The sequence below is a fragment of the Urocitellus parryii genome, chromosome 7 (genome assembly GCF_045843805.1).
Source record: "Urocitellus parryii isolate mUroPar1 chromosome 7, mUroPar1.hap1, whole genome shotgun sequence".
In the NCBI taxonomy this organism is placed as follows: Eukaryota; Metazoa; Chordata; class Mammalia; order Rodentia; family Sciuridae; genus Urocitellus; species Urocitellus parryii.
Genome location: NC_135537.1, coordinates 66,919,807 through 66,937,291, shown reverse-complemented (window position 1 = coordinate 66,937,291; position 17,485 = coordinate 66,919,807). Strand labels below are relative to the sequence as shown.

At 35.0% G+C, this 17,485-nt stretch overlaps 1 protein-coding gene across 1 annotated transcript in view; it reads left to right on the top strand.

The window, feature by feature from the left end:
- Positions 1–17,485, top strand: part of Cyp7b1 (cytochrome P450 family 7 subfamily B member 1) — a 173,731-nt gene that overhangs the window by 57,345 nt on the left and 98,901 nt on the right. The gene's annotated exons all lie outside the window — the stretch shown is intronic.

The window sequence follows — 17,485 nt, the reverse complement described above, 5'->3', positions numbered from 1 at the left end:
AAATCTAATCTAAGGACCTCCAAATTATGCACTAAATTAGCATCGGAGAAGTCACTGCATCCCATGACAATTTAAATCATGATTGTTGTAGTAGAACAGATGGCACCTTGATGACCTTGAAGAGGTAACCCCACCCATAATAGCCTTTCCTCTGGAATGTTATTTAGGCATTTGAGGGAATCTACCTCATATTTCCAGTTACCTCAACAAAATCTACCTTTGATAATTATGTGGCACAGATATAAATGTGGTTCTTAACCTGCATCAGCCATTCTGCAATGTATTTCTCTTCCATACCTGCAATTAACTACTCCTCCCCACAGGAAGTTCAATCAAATATCTACCCTCAAATAGCTTCCATTGGCTAACCTCAGACCTACAAGGGATCATAATGATTGCATGATTGGTCCATGGAAGACAGATCCAAGAAGGAGGCCTATGCATGCCCCAGAAGTGGGTTCCCCATTGTTGAGGCAGAGAATTCCAATTTCTGAGCACCTGGTCCATGAACACAAAGGTAAAGGAGCTAGGGCAGCATGTCCCTTAGCTACTGAACTCCTTTCCTATGAGGAGAAGTAGAGATGGAGGACTTAGGGAAGGGGTCTGGATGCTTAGTCCTAAGGAGGTACTATTAAGGACCCTGAAGTGCATAATTCACATCATTTATCCTTGAAGTAAAGACTAACAAAGTGATAGTTAATAACTTGTGCCTTGAATTTTCGATATTGAAAAGGCATACACACTTTCTGGTGCTACTGTAGCATAGGAAATCTGTTTTAAAAACATGATACTATATATACCCACAGGATTAAAACATCCAGCAACTTCCTGAGGTCAGTGATTTAAAGTTTGTCTAGGCCTTTAAAAATCCATATACTAAGTATATCCTCATGTATCACATAAATGGCCTGAGTTGTACTTTTAATACTCTTATAAAGTCATGGTGATTAAGGGTAGAGTATCTGAACTTTGCATCTATATAGTAATTTGTAGTAATATTTACATTAGTAAATGAAATGTATTTTTATTAGTTTCCTAACTCTATACTGCTATTATTATGCTTTCTAGAAGTTATAGTATTGTATTACAATATTATGATCATTTGATAAAGGATCTTACTTTAAATTCCTTTTTCCAAAGAGAAAAACCCTAAGAGATGTACATCAGAATGGGCATGATGACCCCATCAAGGATCCACATATGTTATTTGGTACTTAGAGATTTCCTAAAGGTAGAAGAGATAAATATATTTAAGGGAGTTATTCAATTTTGTTTCATTAAGCAAATATATCTCAATGGCTCTTATGAAAGATAAAGAACTAACAATTCCATAAACAGTTGGATTTTCACAACATTCTGAAATGTTCAGCCAAAATGATTAGAAAGTCATATGCAATGCTTAACACTAACAACAGGAATTCTCTTTGATATTGTTTTGTCCCTATTCCCATGTCCCTTTAACTCTTCAACAATACAATATAGTTTAAACCTATGTTCAGAGTTAGTGATTTTTCCATCTCCTTCCTCAAAACATTAGTTATTTTATAGTCTTTTAATATATTTCAGTGATGTCAGACAACTTTACAAATATTATCAAAAAATTTTCAAGAATTTTTCTCTTCTAGAAAGAATAATTTAAATACAGCATCCTCCCTACCTCATCCATGAGGGATGCATTCTAAGACACCCAGGAGCTGCCTAAAACCCACAAATAGAACTCAGCCTATACATACTACATTTTTTTCTTATATGCACGTTTATAATAAAATTTAATTTATAAATTAGATACAAGGAGAAATTAACAATAATAAAACAGAATCATTTTAATAATATACTATAATAAAAGTTGTGTGAATGTGTTCTCTATCACAATATTCTTTTATACTGAAGTCTCCCTTCTTGTGATGATGTCAAATGATACATTGTCTGTATGATGAGATGAAGTGAAGTTCATGATAGAGGCACTATGATAGAGTGTTAGGCTTCCAGGAAAGGGCTACTAGCAGATAAGCACTTCCATGATACCAGGACAGTTGGTTGATCTGACAACCAAGATGACACCAAGTGTTTAATGGGTGGGTGGGTAACACATACAGCATAGATACACAGGACAAAGGGATGATTCAGATCCCAGATAAAACAGAGTGGGATGGCATTAGATTTCATCATGCTACTCAGAATAATGCATAATTTAATATTTATGATTTTTTCTGAAATTATCCATTAAATATTTTTCAGACCACAATTGACTGTTAGTAACTGAAATAATAGAAGGTGAAACTGTGGATGAGAGGGGACTAATGTAGTACGATGTTCACTTTTTAAAAAAATAGAGTCTTTGAAGTATAACACAAATCCAGGTTTCTGCCAAATTTCAAGGTAGATACCTTGGAAAGCAAGAAAGATAGTTTGAGATTTTATCCTACAATTCAATGGTGAAAATCTTGGGAGCCATCAGGATTTCAGTTATTTATTTATTTATTTATTTATTTTGGGCTACTTATCTATCTATCTATCTATTTATATGGCTTCTTTTTAGTTATGCATGGCAGTAGAATCCACTTTGACATAATAATAAAAGCAAGGAATATATCATGTTCTAGTTCAGATCCTAGTTCCTCTCCTTCCCATTCCCTTTCCCCACCTCCTGCTCCCTTCCCCCTATTGATCTTTCTGCCATTTACTTATGGTTATTTTTTAAAATTAATTTCTTATGGATGTACTTGATGGTGAGATTCACTATGGTTTATTCATGTAGTGTACATAGGAAAGTTATGTCAGATTCATTCCATAGTCTTTCCTTTTCCCATTCCCACCTTAGGTTATTTATTTAAATGTCCCAAGGAGGATGGCAGTTTTACTCATAACACAGAAAGAAGGAATTCTGCATCATCTCTGTTTTATTGTTTTGGGTACTAGGGATTGAATGCAGGGGTCTTCTACCACTGAGCTTACAACCCAGCCCTTCTAATTTATTATTTTGAGACACAGACTTAGTAAGTTGCTCAGGCTGCCCTCAAACTTGCCATCCTCCTGCTTCAGACTTCTGGGTCACTGGGATTACAGGCATGCACCACCTCATCCAGCTTCTTTCTGCAACATTATTCTAAACAATTATTTAAAATATGATTCCGTGTTGACTTTATCTTGTTGGGTTATTTAACCTTTTAAAAAAATCTCATCATCATTGTGCATAGCCATTCATCCTGAGAGAAGGGTGATGGGACATCTGTTTTCATACGGTATGTGACACAGAACGAGAAATGGGACACTGTCATGTCCAGACCTGTCCATCACTGAGAATGACCTTCGACTTGCTGATCAATTCTGACAAGTCACTGACAGTTTGCAGGGAAAGCACATATGTGACAAAGGACAAACAGGGCTTCATGTGTCAGCAAGAACCCTCTGATTCCAACTGGGAGTCAAGTTGCTGACAACTCTGGTGTTTGGATGCTCTGGGTTTTCTTTTGTAATAGAGCTTCAGAAAATCACAGGTGCACATTCCACTACCGTATACATAGTTTTCTTACTGAGTTAGTCCATGGCTCAATGGCAGGGCCTGCTGATTTGAGGGCAAACATGCTCATCTCTTGGCCTGTTGGTTCATGCATTTGCCTGCATTTGTTGATGTCATGTTGGGTCCTAAATGATAAGAGATAAATTAATATTTTTAATAAAAAGATTGAATTGGATTGTTTTAAAATCATGTTTAGCACAAAAATGATCACATCCATCTGGATTCTGAGTCTTACGTGTTAATGTCTATTCTCTACCCAGATGGCACAGAGGCCGTGTGGTTTAGTGGTTTCTTGACCTCATTTAGGAGCTGGACTAGGTTTAGAGCATTCCACCTAATCTTGTTGGTAGCCAGAGTCCTTATCTGTAAAATAGGAATAACAAGATATTCTATCCCTCTCTTGGTTAGGATTACATAAATTAACATCAGTGAAGCATTTAGAACCGGGCCTGGTACAGGCATGCGTCTCAATTATTATAAAATATGTGGCTGAATTTTTGTATATTAATAATGCAACCTTTACAAGATAGAATAATGCAAAAAGAAAGGATGCACAAGTTTATAATTTTAGCCCACTTGGAAAATGTGGGGCCATTGTTCCTCGAAAATGTTTTTGTCTCCTTCTTTGTCTCATTTTGGGATTCAACTTCCTTGTTTTGCTTAGACGATTGACTTTTCTCACTGGTCATTGTGACTCTCATATCTTAAGACTTTTATCTCTTTTTCTTCCTTTCAGGTTCTTTTAATTACTGTTTCTTCAGGTTGACTGATCTTCTCTTCCACAGCATATAACTGAGTCTTCCATTATTCTAATCGAGTGTGATTTTCTTGCAGATATTTTATTGTTGATCTCTAAATTTTTTAAAGTTCATTTTTTAGTTTTAGGTGGATGCAATATCCTTATTTCTTTTCTTTTTTTTTTTTTTTTGTGGCGCTGAGGATTGAACTCAGTGCCTCATGCATACTAGGCGAGTACTGTACCACTGAGCCACAACCCCAGCCACTCATCTTTAAAAATTTTTAATTTTTTACCACATTTTTTTAAGTTCCTGTTTTCTTCTATATTCTTGAATAAATGGGAAACATTTAAACAAGTGCTATTTTAATATCCTTATCTGCTAATTCCATGCTTTCTCATTTTGGAGGTCTGCTTTTATTCATTCATTTTTTTCCCTATGTTTTCCAGTTTTTTTGCATGCCTGGTATTTTTTTTTTTAAACTTCATACTGTATATTGAGAACTTTATGTTTTAGGGTGCTGGATTTCATCATATTCCCTTTAATAGTCTTGGACTTGGTTCTGGCATGTCCTTAAGCTTCTTGGTATCAGTGTGATTCATTTGAAATTTATGCTGAGGCTTTGTAAGAGTGCATCTGAAGAGCAGATCATTTGGCAGACGTGTCAAGTGATACCATACTGAAAATCTGTTTGATGATGCTCTTTATTAATTAACATTAATTAGCTCTCTATTCATTCATTCAACTAATATTTTATTGAATTTCTCTTATAATTAAAAAACATAAATAAAAATCCTCAAGGAGCAGACAGTTCAGGAGGGAAGATAAACATAAAACATCATTGGGCAGTAATATGTACTAATTAAATTATACACAAAGTGCTGTAGAATGTTGGTATTTTACTTTTCCCATATATCTATAAGTGTTCAATTAAAATGTAGTCATATCAAATTTTCTTTTTTGACATTATCTTTGGACCTTACAGTGTTTAAGAAAATTGTTTATATAAATTTCTGCATTATAGAACTACACACACACACACACACACACGCATTCCTACATAATGAGATATATGCAAATAACAGAAAAATGTGTGTATATATATAAATGAGGAGCAATATATGTAGGTATGCATATATTTATGTGTATATACATAAATGTATATAAATGAGGAAAAATGTATCCACTTTTATAAAAGTTCAAGAATTTGTTCAACAAATATATACGACTGACTGTAATGTGCCAGTTCTGGAACTGGAGACACATCACAAACAAACAAGTTATTTCAAAATGCAAATTCAAACCACAAAGGCAAGTTGTGATAAAACATAAAATGCATTACAGAATGAACACTCTCTCTATATGGTCCTACTCTTAAAATGGCATGATGTTTCTAGCCTGAAGTTAATGGTAGAAAACTTGTCCCTAGGCAGGCCAACTTGTTTCTTTTTCTGGATCCAGATTCTCAGTGCTTCTGATAATGGCTACTTCCAGATAGGAGTTTTCTTTTAAAAGGATTACCGATGTATCAAAAAGACAAAAGTCTTTTTGGTTTTGTTTTGGAAGATACAAACTGAATTCCTATTTTTAGAATTTTAGAGTATGAATTTCATTCTTAATTGCAAAAGAAAAGTCAGGCTTGAGCAATTACTACGAATGTTGCTACTACCATTGTCACTGCCTCTGTGGTTGCTGATACCAAGTCTTATTTCTTAATCATCACTATGTGCTGGTCCTGTGTTAGGGGCTTTGTGAAGTTCTTTACTTACCTTATCTGAAGTTCTTTACTTACCTTATCCTTGAAAGAACCATGTGATGTGAAGGATAATGATAGCACAGAAAAGTTAGGATTGGCTATAAAATCATTTTTAAAGTATTTATGAAAATGAGACATAGTCACCAAGACAGAAATAATTTTTAATCTGCTATATTGAAAGTGCTATAATAAGACTATTAGCACATGCTACATTGCACATTGTAAATTGCAATTAGCATTGTTGATTTGATGACTGAGTAGATGGCTTTCTGAGAAAGCCTTATTTGGAAAATTCAAATCAAATTCTACACAGTTTTCTAGGAGGAAAGCATATTATATTTAGAATTTAAAATAACCCTCTCAAGAGTGCCTCCTGAGTGTCTCTGCCTGACTGAAAGGCAGATGCCCTATGTAACTAGTTTTCCAAAGAACTAACTCAAAGTCCAGTCAGAGACAAGATTGGAAGGGGCACTGTAGATGCACCCCAGGGGATATTTTTCTCCAAGCCTTGACTTCTTTCTCTAAGGCAGGGACTTATTTCAGAAAATGACAGATGACAAAACCAACACCGGGCAGATGGCCTTCCCTTGGCACCTCACACTCTTAGTAGCGCCACCGTTTGTCCCTTCCCAGAGAGCAGCGGTGATGGGCTGCTCTGCAGTGACCGGTCTCGGGCAGTGGGGCCGCCAAGCAGGAGAGACGCCAGGAGGTTTACCATGCAGCTGTGAAGCAATTTCCACTCAGCTGTGAGTTGTGTAAAAATAAAGAACTGGGTTTGCATGATTCCACTGTTCCAGAGTTATAGCAGACCTCTCTATGCTGAGCTGATAGAAAAATATGATCAACAGTCCTAGAGGGAAGTCTTTCTAGCACCTATATACTTTTTTTAAAAAACATGTTTATTTTTTTAGTTATAGGTGGACACAATACCTTTATTTTATTTTTATGTGCTGCTGAGGATCGAACCCAGTGCCCCACGCATGCGAGGCCAGCGCTCTCCCTCTGAGCCACAGTCGCAGTCCCATCTGGCACCTATATTCTTTTCTTCTCATGGTGGCTTAAATTTTGAACACTTTGAAAACATGGAACTTTTCCTTCCTCCCTCCCTGTGGGTCCCACAGTTCTCTTCCCCCTCAAAAAATGTGGGATGGAAATGGGCAATCTGTAAAATTGTTCCTTTTATGTGTTGTTTGCTCTGATGGTAAAATATTGTTACAGTGGTAGAAAAATTATTTATAATATGTGAGATCTTGTGGTTTTCCTATTTTAAGCTACTATAGATATTTCCTTTTAAAAGGAGATTGCTTGTATGTTTTGTGTAATTTTAAATATAAAGCTTCATTTGAATATTTTACAAGGTGCTTTATATATTATCTATTTGTTAAAACATATTAATATGTTTAAAATTTATTTTACATATCACCTGTTTTTTACAAAGTGTTTTTATTTACATATTTCATTTGTTACTCAACAATCAATTTATCCATTCATAAAGTTTATTGAGTTACCAATATGTGCAAGGTACTATGGGCCTATAGTGATATATGAATGGAATGGAAATGCACAATCTGTAATGTATTTATTCCTTTATGGGAAGTTTGCTGAATCTAAAAATAACAAGCATCCTAACTGAGGTACAAAGTGATAGCAGAATTTAGAGAAAAGAAAAATTGCTTCCAAGGTTGGAGGAATTGATAAGGTAAGAAAGATTTAGGAGAGGAAGTGTCTGACACAGGCTGGCATCTAGGAGCTGCTTAAACAGTATGGACTCCACAAATGAGTAATGGATGGACAAATGAAAGAGATGAGGCATTTGGCCTTGCAAAGCAAGTAGATTGGAAACAATGTCAGACCAGGGGCAATGGTGTGATCAAAGAGAGAAAGAAAATTCAAGTCAGGTTTAGGGAATGAGAAGCAGCAATTCAGTCTAACTGGATTTCAGGGATGAACATTTCATTTTGTTTATTTATTTTTAAAATTTTGTTTATTTATTTTTTTATGTAGTGCTGAGGATCGAACCCAGTGCCTCACACATACTAGGTGAGTGCTCTGCCACTGAGCCCCAGCCCCAGCCCCAGGGATGAACATTTTAAAAACTTAATTGGTTGGTCCACTATTTCCACAGCTTCTGCATCTGAGAATTCCAACAACCAAGGACTGAAAATATATTTTTTAAAAAACTGTGTTTGGAACAAAAAAAGAAACTCTCAAAAAGAAAAAAGAAAAAAAAAACTGTTTGCCTGGAAAACGTAGGCCTGCTTCTTGTCATTGTTTCCTCAACTATACAGTATAACAATTGCTTACATAGCATTACATTGTATTAGGTATTATAAGTAATCTAGAGATCATTTAATTTATGTGGAAAGTTGTGCAGAGATTTTATGCAAATACTACATAATTTTGCATGTGAGATTTGAGCATCCCAGGATTTTGATGTCTGAGGTGAAGGTTCTGTGGTTACATCCCCTCGTGGATATGGAGGGATGACTGTAGTTGAGGTCGGATAGTAGAGAGCTTCAAACTCCACTCTAAAGAATTTGGATTTCTGTGTAGCATGGTAAGCCACTAAAAGTTTCACAGGAGCAGTGAACTGACCCTGTGTGTGTTTTACAAAGACGGAGCTGGTGACAACTGGTGGATGAGGAGGGAAGGAGAGATCCCAGAATCATAGGGGCTGATTGTGAGAATAGGACCACCAATGGGATTGAATCTGCTGGGATTGCCTACGGCACAAACAATACCCTCAGAGAAATGAATTGACCCCTGTTGTTATCTGATGGAATGGTGCTTGACGCACCTTTTGGAAAAATGTCAACCAAATATTCTGGCATGGCATACTAAATAAATGACTAAAATAAATGGCTCTCAAATGGGGAAATACGGGATGAAGTATCTCATGAGAAATAAAAATCAGCACAGTGAAACAAACCAGAAATTGAACTCTTTGCTGCCTAGTTTTTTTTCTTTTCAATAGTCTGTAGTATTTTAGAGAGAGTACTTTTTAAGTTGATATTTTTATTTTTCATCTCTGAAAAGACTGTACATTGTTTATTATCATTTAGGCTTTTTCTTGTGGTTGTAACATAAATTATTATTCCATCCAGATTAGCTCTAATATTTTAAATATTTTAAGAACTATTTCATTGTTTGTGAAATACACAAAGTAATGGTTATAGAAAATATTCTGAGTTTTTATAAACAGCCTCATAAGTTCTATAATCAGTTTGTTAATAATTACCACTATTTCACTAATTATAGTGAATTCCAAGTAGTTATGAAGGAACTACTTGAATGAACATATATTTATATAAATAGACATTCAGTTCTACATGCAAACACACACATACACACATGCACAGGCCATTCAAGTATTTTTGAAATGGGAAGAAATCAGTTCATGGCACTCCTTTTTTCTCCCTCTACTCCTGTTATTCAAAAAAAAAAAAAAAAGAAAGAAAGAAAGAAAGAAAGAGAAAAAGAAAAGTGATAAATGAGGCACAAGACAGAAATCAAAATATCAAATTTGTTGTTGATCAAACTGGTTGACAGTTGCAGACAAAAGGGCTTATGTGACAGTCTCTTCATTTGCTCCTTCTTCACAACCCCTGGAAAGTGATGATCCACCCAAGCAAATGTTTGCTTCTTTGGAGTACACATACATTGCAGGGCCAGCCCTACTGCCCCTGGTCTGGAGCTGGTAAGGAAGAAAACAGGGATCCCCCTGCTTCTTCTTTACCCTTTAGAGTGATATGGACCAGTGCACATCAGAACATTGTCACCCATAAGTAGATAAGTTAGCATTCATTCCTTCTTTGAGGAAGGCACAAGAGGAGGCAATTTTTGAAACAGAAAGAGCTCAGTTGTGTTATCTAGGGAAAATCCCTCCATCTAGATACACAAAACTAGTGGAATGAGGCTGAGCCCCCAACATACACACATACTCATAAATGGCTTTAGGCTTTATTGAAGGACAAGCTAATATAAATATTTTTACAATGATTTTGTTATGGATGACTGTAATTTTAATAATTAGTTATTTCATTATTGAATATTAGAATCAGAATATGTATATTATATGCACTTATACATTCAAGAATACAGAATATTTTAAATCCATATTTTGAAAAGTGATGAATTAACTAATAAAACACTAATTCAGAAAATTAAAAAGTTTAAGAGTCCTCGTTACATATCAAAATGTGATCATATGGAATTGTTTCAGGAATCCTAGCTGTGCTCATAATGATTAATGTGAAGGTTTCATTTAAGGGTTTTGCAATAACCACAAATACTTTAGCCCTTTTATCTTGGTTCACACATTTTTTGTTAGTTCTTCTCTTATTATCTTTTCTAGAAAGTTTGCAATTATCTTATCATTTTATCATATGTGTTTCACCTGTCACCCTGAAAACTTTATTATTTATGAAATACTTAAATGGGTGGATATTGTGACATATCAAGCAACAAATTAAAATGTCCCAATACTTACATACTTAAAATTACTTAAAATGTCAAATGTGTTCTCTGATACACAGAAACTAATACAAAATAAGGGGGGGGGGATTAAAAAAATAGAAGAAAGATCAGGGAGTAGACAAAGGGGAATGAAGGGAAGGAGGGAGAGATGGGACAGGGAAAGACAGTGGAGTGAATCTGACCTAGCTTTCCCAGGTACATATATGAATATACCACAGTGAATCTTGCCATCATATATATCCACAAGACACAAATTTAAAAGAAAAAAATTATAAGTAAATAGCAGGAATATTAGCAGAGGAAAGGGAACAGGGGGAAGGTGGAGAGGAGGAGAAGGGGAATTTTTGAGGACTGAATTAGAACAAATTATATTCCATGCTTTTATAGATATGTCAAAATAAATCCTAATATTATGTTCAACTAAGAAAAACTAACCAAAAAAAAATATTCTTAACATACCTTTGTAGACTTTCATGAAAGACTTTTTCCTTAAGGATTTTATGTACATCAAAGTAGTGTTTGTTAGGTTTTGCAAAGTACCAAAGAAAAGGGGTACTGGCTGATTATGAGAAAGTAACAAGGATGTAGTATTGAGTAGGATGAACTAGTATCCACAATGGGATAACAGTGGCTAAAGCTATGATCTCATTCAAATTTGTTATGATTTTGTCAAAATATTTAGATTAAGTGAGATTCTTCTCCAAAGCGATACTCTGTTGTTCAACATCAGTTGTGCAATCCAGATGACTTGGCATGGAGACACGCTGACACATGACCAGACATTGAAGGAAAGGACACATCCTTTGCCTCTTTCTGCTTTTGCCTTTGCTCCCATCTTCTGACATTGCAAAAGACACAACAGAAAACCCAAAGAGATTAGAATTAAGAAACTAGCACTTCTGATTTCCAGTGTAGTTCTTCTCTATATCTGCCCCTTATTGAAAGATGATACCTCCTCTCCAAAGTGTTTTAAATTATGTAGATTGCATCATAAAATATATCTGGAAACTGTACATCAAATTATTTTAAAAAATGGCCACCTGTTATTTCCTGTCTACAGTTTCCAATAACATCTTCAGAATTTCAAAGTCAATGGTTGGGGATCTGGGGATATAGTTCAGTGGTAGAGCATTTGCCTAGCATATGCTAGGCCCTGGGTTCAATCTCCAGCACAGAAACAACAAGAACAAACAAGAACAAAGTTAGTGATTGATGTTGATAGGGAGAATGTTGAATTTAATTTTGAATTTTCAGTTGTTAGGAAAACAAGTTATAGTCCCAGAAAAATGAAGAAATAAAACCTTAAGTTAATAAAATGTTAATGTTTTAATGGTTGGTTAGTATAATTTGATGATAACTGATCCAATATAGCCTGCCACATTAGTAATTGCAGAAATGTTTCGTTTCAAATGACAGGTGAATCCCACTCCCAGTGGTTTGCTTCTGATTGCAAGTCATGTTTGCAATCAAATCTCCTGAATTTCTGGACCTCTGTAGTCTGATTGGATGTGTGAAGTCTCTGTTCACTCAAAAGAAAAGAATAGGTCTACTCTAACCTCCTCAGTACTAAATCTCCCTAGGTAAGCTTGGCCTGTACTTTTGCCTAGAAAAGAATTTCCACCTAGAGATATAGTTCACAAATCAGAAAGCTGATTGACTTGCTAGTTAGCGGGGGATGTGGCCTTCAATCATACAAACATATTGATGTAGATATTAGACCCTGGAATTTGGGAAATAATGTTGGCTCCAATATTCATTTTGTGGGTCCCTCTAGGGAACTTCAAAACTAAATGAAAATGAACTTCATTAAGGATGAAAGTATTACTTTAGTATCACTCTCAGACGCTCATTTTCTCTCTGGAAGGCTTGTTTGGTATACACATATGTTGCGTAGCATATGCATTCTGAGTTGTTCAGGTGTAGATTCTAAGTGCATGCTAATGTGTTGTTGTTTAAAGCTGAATCATTTAAGGTTTTTCATACAAATTCTGATTCTGTGAGCTACTAGATGGCATTAAGTAGATGAATTGCTCAGTTATAATGTCTGCCTCATAGACGTGTTTTATTTATTTTTTATACCAATCTAAATTCCTTTAAAAAATTTTTAATCCGTGGTAATCTCTGCTATAATTTATTGATGGCTTGCTAGGTGCCTGTGAGATGTTGCTATTACTTGGCTACCTTAAATATTTTTATAGTCCATTAGAATTAGGATTTTGATTACCAAAGTTATGTGATATGAGAGAGTATTTGCTTAAAGTAGTAACAATTTTTCTGGGAGTATATGAAAAGAATGATTGTTTTGAGAACAACTACCTTCCTAGCTTGAGTATTTAAAGAGTACCTAAATTTAAATTTTTCTTCCTTAAACTCATAATTAGCATATTTCACTCAGGGCCTTATAATCAACTCCATGAATTCAAGCTTCATCTTTACCTTTGCACTCTAAAGCTTTCTTAAGTTAGCATGAAGTTTGCAGCTAAAAAAAAGGAATACTTGTATTTCAAAGAATATTCTACCAAATATGTTTTCAGAGAGAAATGTATGAACTTAATAACATTCAAAACTTCTCCAAGAAGCCAGGCATGGTGAAGCATGCCTGTAATCACAGCAGCCCAGGTGGCTGAGGCAGGAGGATCACAAGTTTCAGCATAAACAACTTAGTGAGGCCCTAAGAAACGCAGTGGGACCCTGTCTCTAAATAAAATATTAAAAAGGGCTGGAGATGTGGCTATGGGTTCAATTCCTGGGGAAGGAAGAGAGGGAGGGAGAGAGGGAGGAAAGAAGGAAGGAATAAAGGAAGGAAGGAAGGAAGGAAGGAAGGAAGGAAGGAAGGAAGGAAGGAAGGAAGGAAGGAAGGAAGGAAGGAAGGACTTCTCCAAAGAATAATAATATTTATTTGGGATTAACAGAATATTGCAATGAGAATGTATGTATCAGAGATGTATTCAAAGAGGTTGAACAAGGGAAGTATTTAAAGGCAAAATGAGGGTGATTTGAGAGTTGAAAAAGACATGCTTAGCTAAATGAATGAATAACAAAGGTGGTGTTAGTCCAAGATAGGTGTGGCAAAGACATTCCTGCAGAATTATTTTTTATGCAAGATTGTAGTTCCAACAAAGTACTGTGAATAGTTTTTGTTATCAGGCAATCATGGATGAGAACCTTTCCTTCATAACATTCTGGCTTTATTTTTATTTTTGTTAGGTTTGACACGAGTAACTCTTTCAATTCTGATCACTTTCACAAATGCTATAAGGTAGAAATCTGATAGCATATAGGTAGCAGTATTCTTAATGGTGCTTTACTTTTCCGGTTAAGTATTTCTGAATAGATATTTAATGAAAGCAGTTCTTATGTAAGTAAAAAAAAATAAATTAAGGCTCAATTTAGATCTCTGGGGTTATAATAACCTGTTGGAGTTTGGAGCTTACATATACACTGCAGTGTTAATGCTTCAAATATTAAAGTGCCGTGTTTCTGAATTTTATTGTTCTTCCTGAATCACTATACTGTCCTGATACTTTCTAGCATTTTCAATGCAATTATTAAAACAGTTATGATGGCTCTAAAGGAATGTAATTGGAAAAGAAAGATGGCCTGTACTGGATGAAATTCTTAATTAATCTTTCACTGTTAAATCGTTCAAAATTAATCAAGTATATTGCCTATAAGAAGGCAACTGCGCTTTACATACCTCAATATTATCATCACCTAGCCATATATTAAAAGTTAATTTCTAATTTAAAAGTGGATTTTAAATGCAAAACCATCAATTCTAAATAATTTTATTATCCCTCCCCCCAAAAAAATTACTTACAACACTAAATAATATAATAAATAAAATACTTTTTGAGAGTTTTTTTTTGTCATGGACTTTGAAACATCAAATTAGGATATATATTTTTATAAAATAATTAATCTTATTTGGAGAATACCATTTATTCACTTATTGAATCATTTGTTCATCCATTTATACAACACGTTGAAAAAAAGAGATGTTTTAGGTACTGAGAATTACTGTAAAATACAGTATCAATTTTCTGGCATATTGGGAAGCAGTAAACAAACCTGAATTCTAATTATTTTTGTACATAAATATTCTTGGGGTTATCTGAGAAAATTATTGAGAGATGATACCTCCTTCCCCAAACTGTTTTAAATTATGTAGATTGCATTCTCCACTGGTTCTTGCTATTTTTACCACCCAAACACACCAAAGTGGTAAAACATGCCCCATCAGACATACTGGCTCCTAAGACAGTGCTTCTGAGCTGGAGGGAAGAGATCACTTGTCCTTTTGCAGGACTTGGGAATGTCTTAGAGTCCTCTGGCTCCTTGCCCCATTCCTAGGTTGCAAAACATCAGTGAATGTATCATACTTAATTCTTGATTAGGCCACTGAGATAAATACCTCATTACATACAGTGCAAGGTCCTTATGGTCCTAATATAGTCAATAGAATTAGGTAAGTTTAGTTGACATTTTTCCCCCATTAAATGAACTAGTTGTTGACTTAATGGATTAACTTAGATTTTCATGTTACACAGGCATATTGTAGTGTCAATATAAAATAAATGTACTGCTGGGTATTTTGTTAAGATGTGGTTTTCCTGATAAGGATCATTTTAAGATAAACATATAACAGATTATTCCTCAAAGACAGAATAGTATGAAATATTGTATTTCATTTAGTGCAATAGTCGAGTCTAGGACTAGCTCCGTAGCTCAGTGGTAAAGCACTTCCTTAACAGGTAGAAAGACCCTGGGTTCAATCTTCAATATACTTTTTTAAAAAGTTATATCTAACATGCTTTGGTTCTTTAATACTGGAGCTGCCCTGATCTTACTACCTGGCTTCTAAAGACTAGAAGAGGCTCTTTCAAAGAGTTTAAGATGTGAAACATGTGCTATTATTCTTAGAATCAGTGAAATAAGGTTATAGCTCTCCCTGACATTTTTTCTATGTTCTTATAAATGTTATATTCTTAACTTGTATGTAAAACACATGGAATAGTACACCTTAAGAAAGACTGAAATTATTCAAGTAAATAATAGTAAGTGAATCAAGTGAGAACCCACTGAGATGATTAGGATGTATCTAGGGAACTTAAAAAACATTATTCACTGTCCAGATATTGTTTTTTGGTATAAGATCCTGAAATGCCAGATTTGGTCAAATGACTTGAAGTTGGGCTCAAATCCTTGCATGGCATGGGACAATAAAGATGGTTGTTGCACAGGTGGGATAGGTAAGCTACTAATGACATGATCTGAGTGACTCGAAAAAATTAAAATTTGTATTTCCTCCTGTTAAAGACTCTTGCCTCCTCTTTAAAATAAACATGTTTCTTTGAGAGCTAACACATCATATCTCTAACAACTTATGATTAATTTTCCTTATTGATTTCTCTTTTGGATAGAAATATAAAAGGAAGAATTTATAACGCAAAAGGATAACCAGAAGAACTTGAGCTGTTTCTTTGCCTAATCTATCAGGACATCATTTATCACCCACAATATTGAGAAAACCAAGAAACCATCAAACAATAGGCCAAAGAATGAAGAGGCTCTTCTAGAGCCTACATCACTCATGTCTGTAATTTTTGACATGGGACATTGGACAAAATCAATTAGAATTCTCTTCCTGAAATAACTTTTGCATTATTAATTGATGCTAACCTAAAGTTTCCAAAATACGCTCTCTTGCTGAAAGATAGGAGGAATAGATTAAAACAATCAAATGTGCCAATTTATTTTTTTAAATATTCATTTATTCCCCTCTCTGTCTAAATGACAGAGCCACTTGGCCAACAGCTGTTTCTATTATGTAGTTTGGGATGTGTTGCTTTCTGCTTTCACCCTGTTAACTAGGAATGTTTCTAACATTTCGTCCTGGGGATAAGGGACTGGTCACGGTGGCCTAACAGTTTCTTACCTTTTTGTTTTCGTTTCTTTTGTGTGATCTTAAATATGATGGAGAGGTGTCATCATATTGCATTTGCATTAAAGGAATAATAAATAGCAGGAGGGAGATGTACAGTTTTATAAGAAGAGTAGAGTATCCCGGATCAGAAGGTTGTTCTGTGCTTCTTGTTATGTAGTTAAGCAATTCAAGCAAATTAAAAGATAACTTGTCTTAGAAACTGGATTATTTTTCTGCTTTCCAATAGGAACTATTTTTTTTTATTTTGTTCAAAAATGCATTCTTACCTTCTGTTTTGGAACAGAATAGGAGTATTTAAAAAGAATTTTTTATTGTGAGAAGAAATGGGAGACAAAGCTGACAATCCTTTCATAAGCCCCTTCCAGCCCATCTCCAGACACGGTGACATTGGCACAGACAGGGTTTGTCACCCATAAATTTACAGCTTATTCCACTCTCTTCATAAATTGACTAAATTTTTTGAAAGAAAAAAATATATATAGGTGTGTAAAATTCCTGGTTACAGGTTGTGTTCTATTTAGCCCTTGATTGAAACGTATTGCTCCTTAGTATCTTTTAGCTATGAAAATTATAATATGGAACAGAGATTAGAATGAAATTATCATGGCTAGAAGGCATTTACTCAGTGGTGGCAGCCACATAAACCTGGGTCCTGAGAATGATGATAATACATTAGGTTCTGCATGCGCGATATTATTGCCGTACATTATGTATGTTTCATTTACACTATTTCGCACACACCAGCAACGCTGACAGATAGGTAATTACTCTCTGCGCCAATGAACAGTTATCAGCACCACCACTGTTTATTGCTGGAATGGAGTGCGCTTGTCAGTCAAGGTCACTTGTTTGTGCGTCCTCTTTAATAGTACCTTCACAGTTGTTGAACTTTGCACGCAGTTCTTATTGCAGGGTTCCCAGAGGTTACTTTACTGCATAATGTGTTTCTGGTGTTATCAAAGTCACTTGTATTTATCACTTTAATTGATAAACAACTAAGTCACGGGAAGCAGAACTGAAGATGTGAAAAAACATATTTTGAGAGTCAG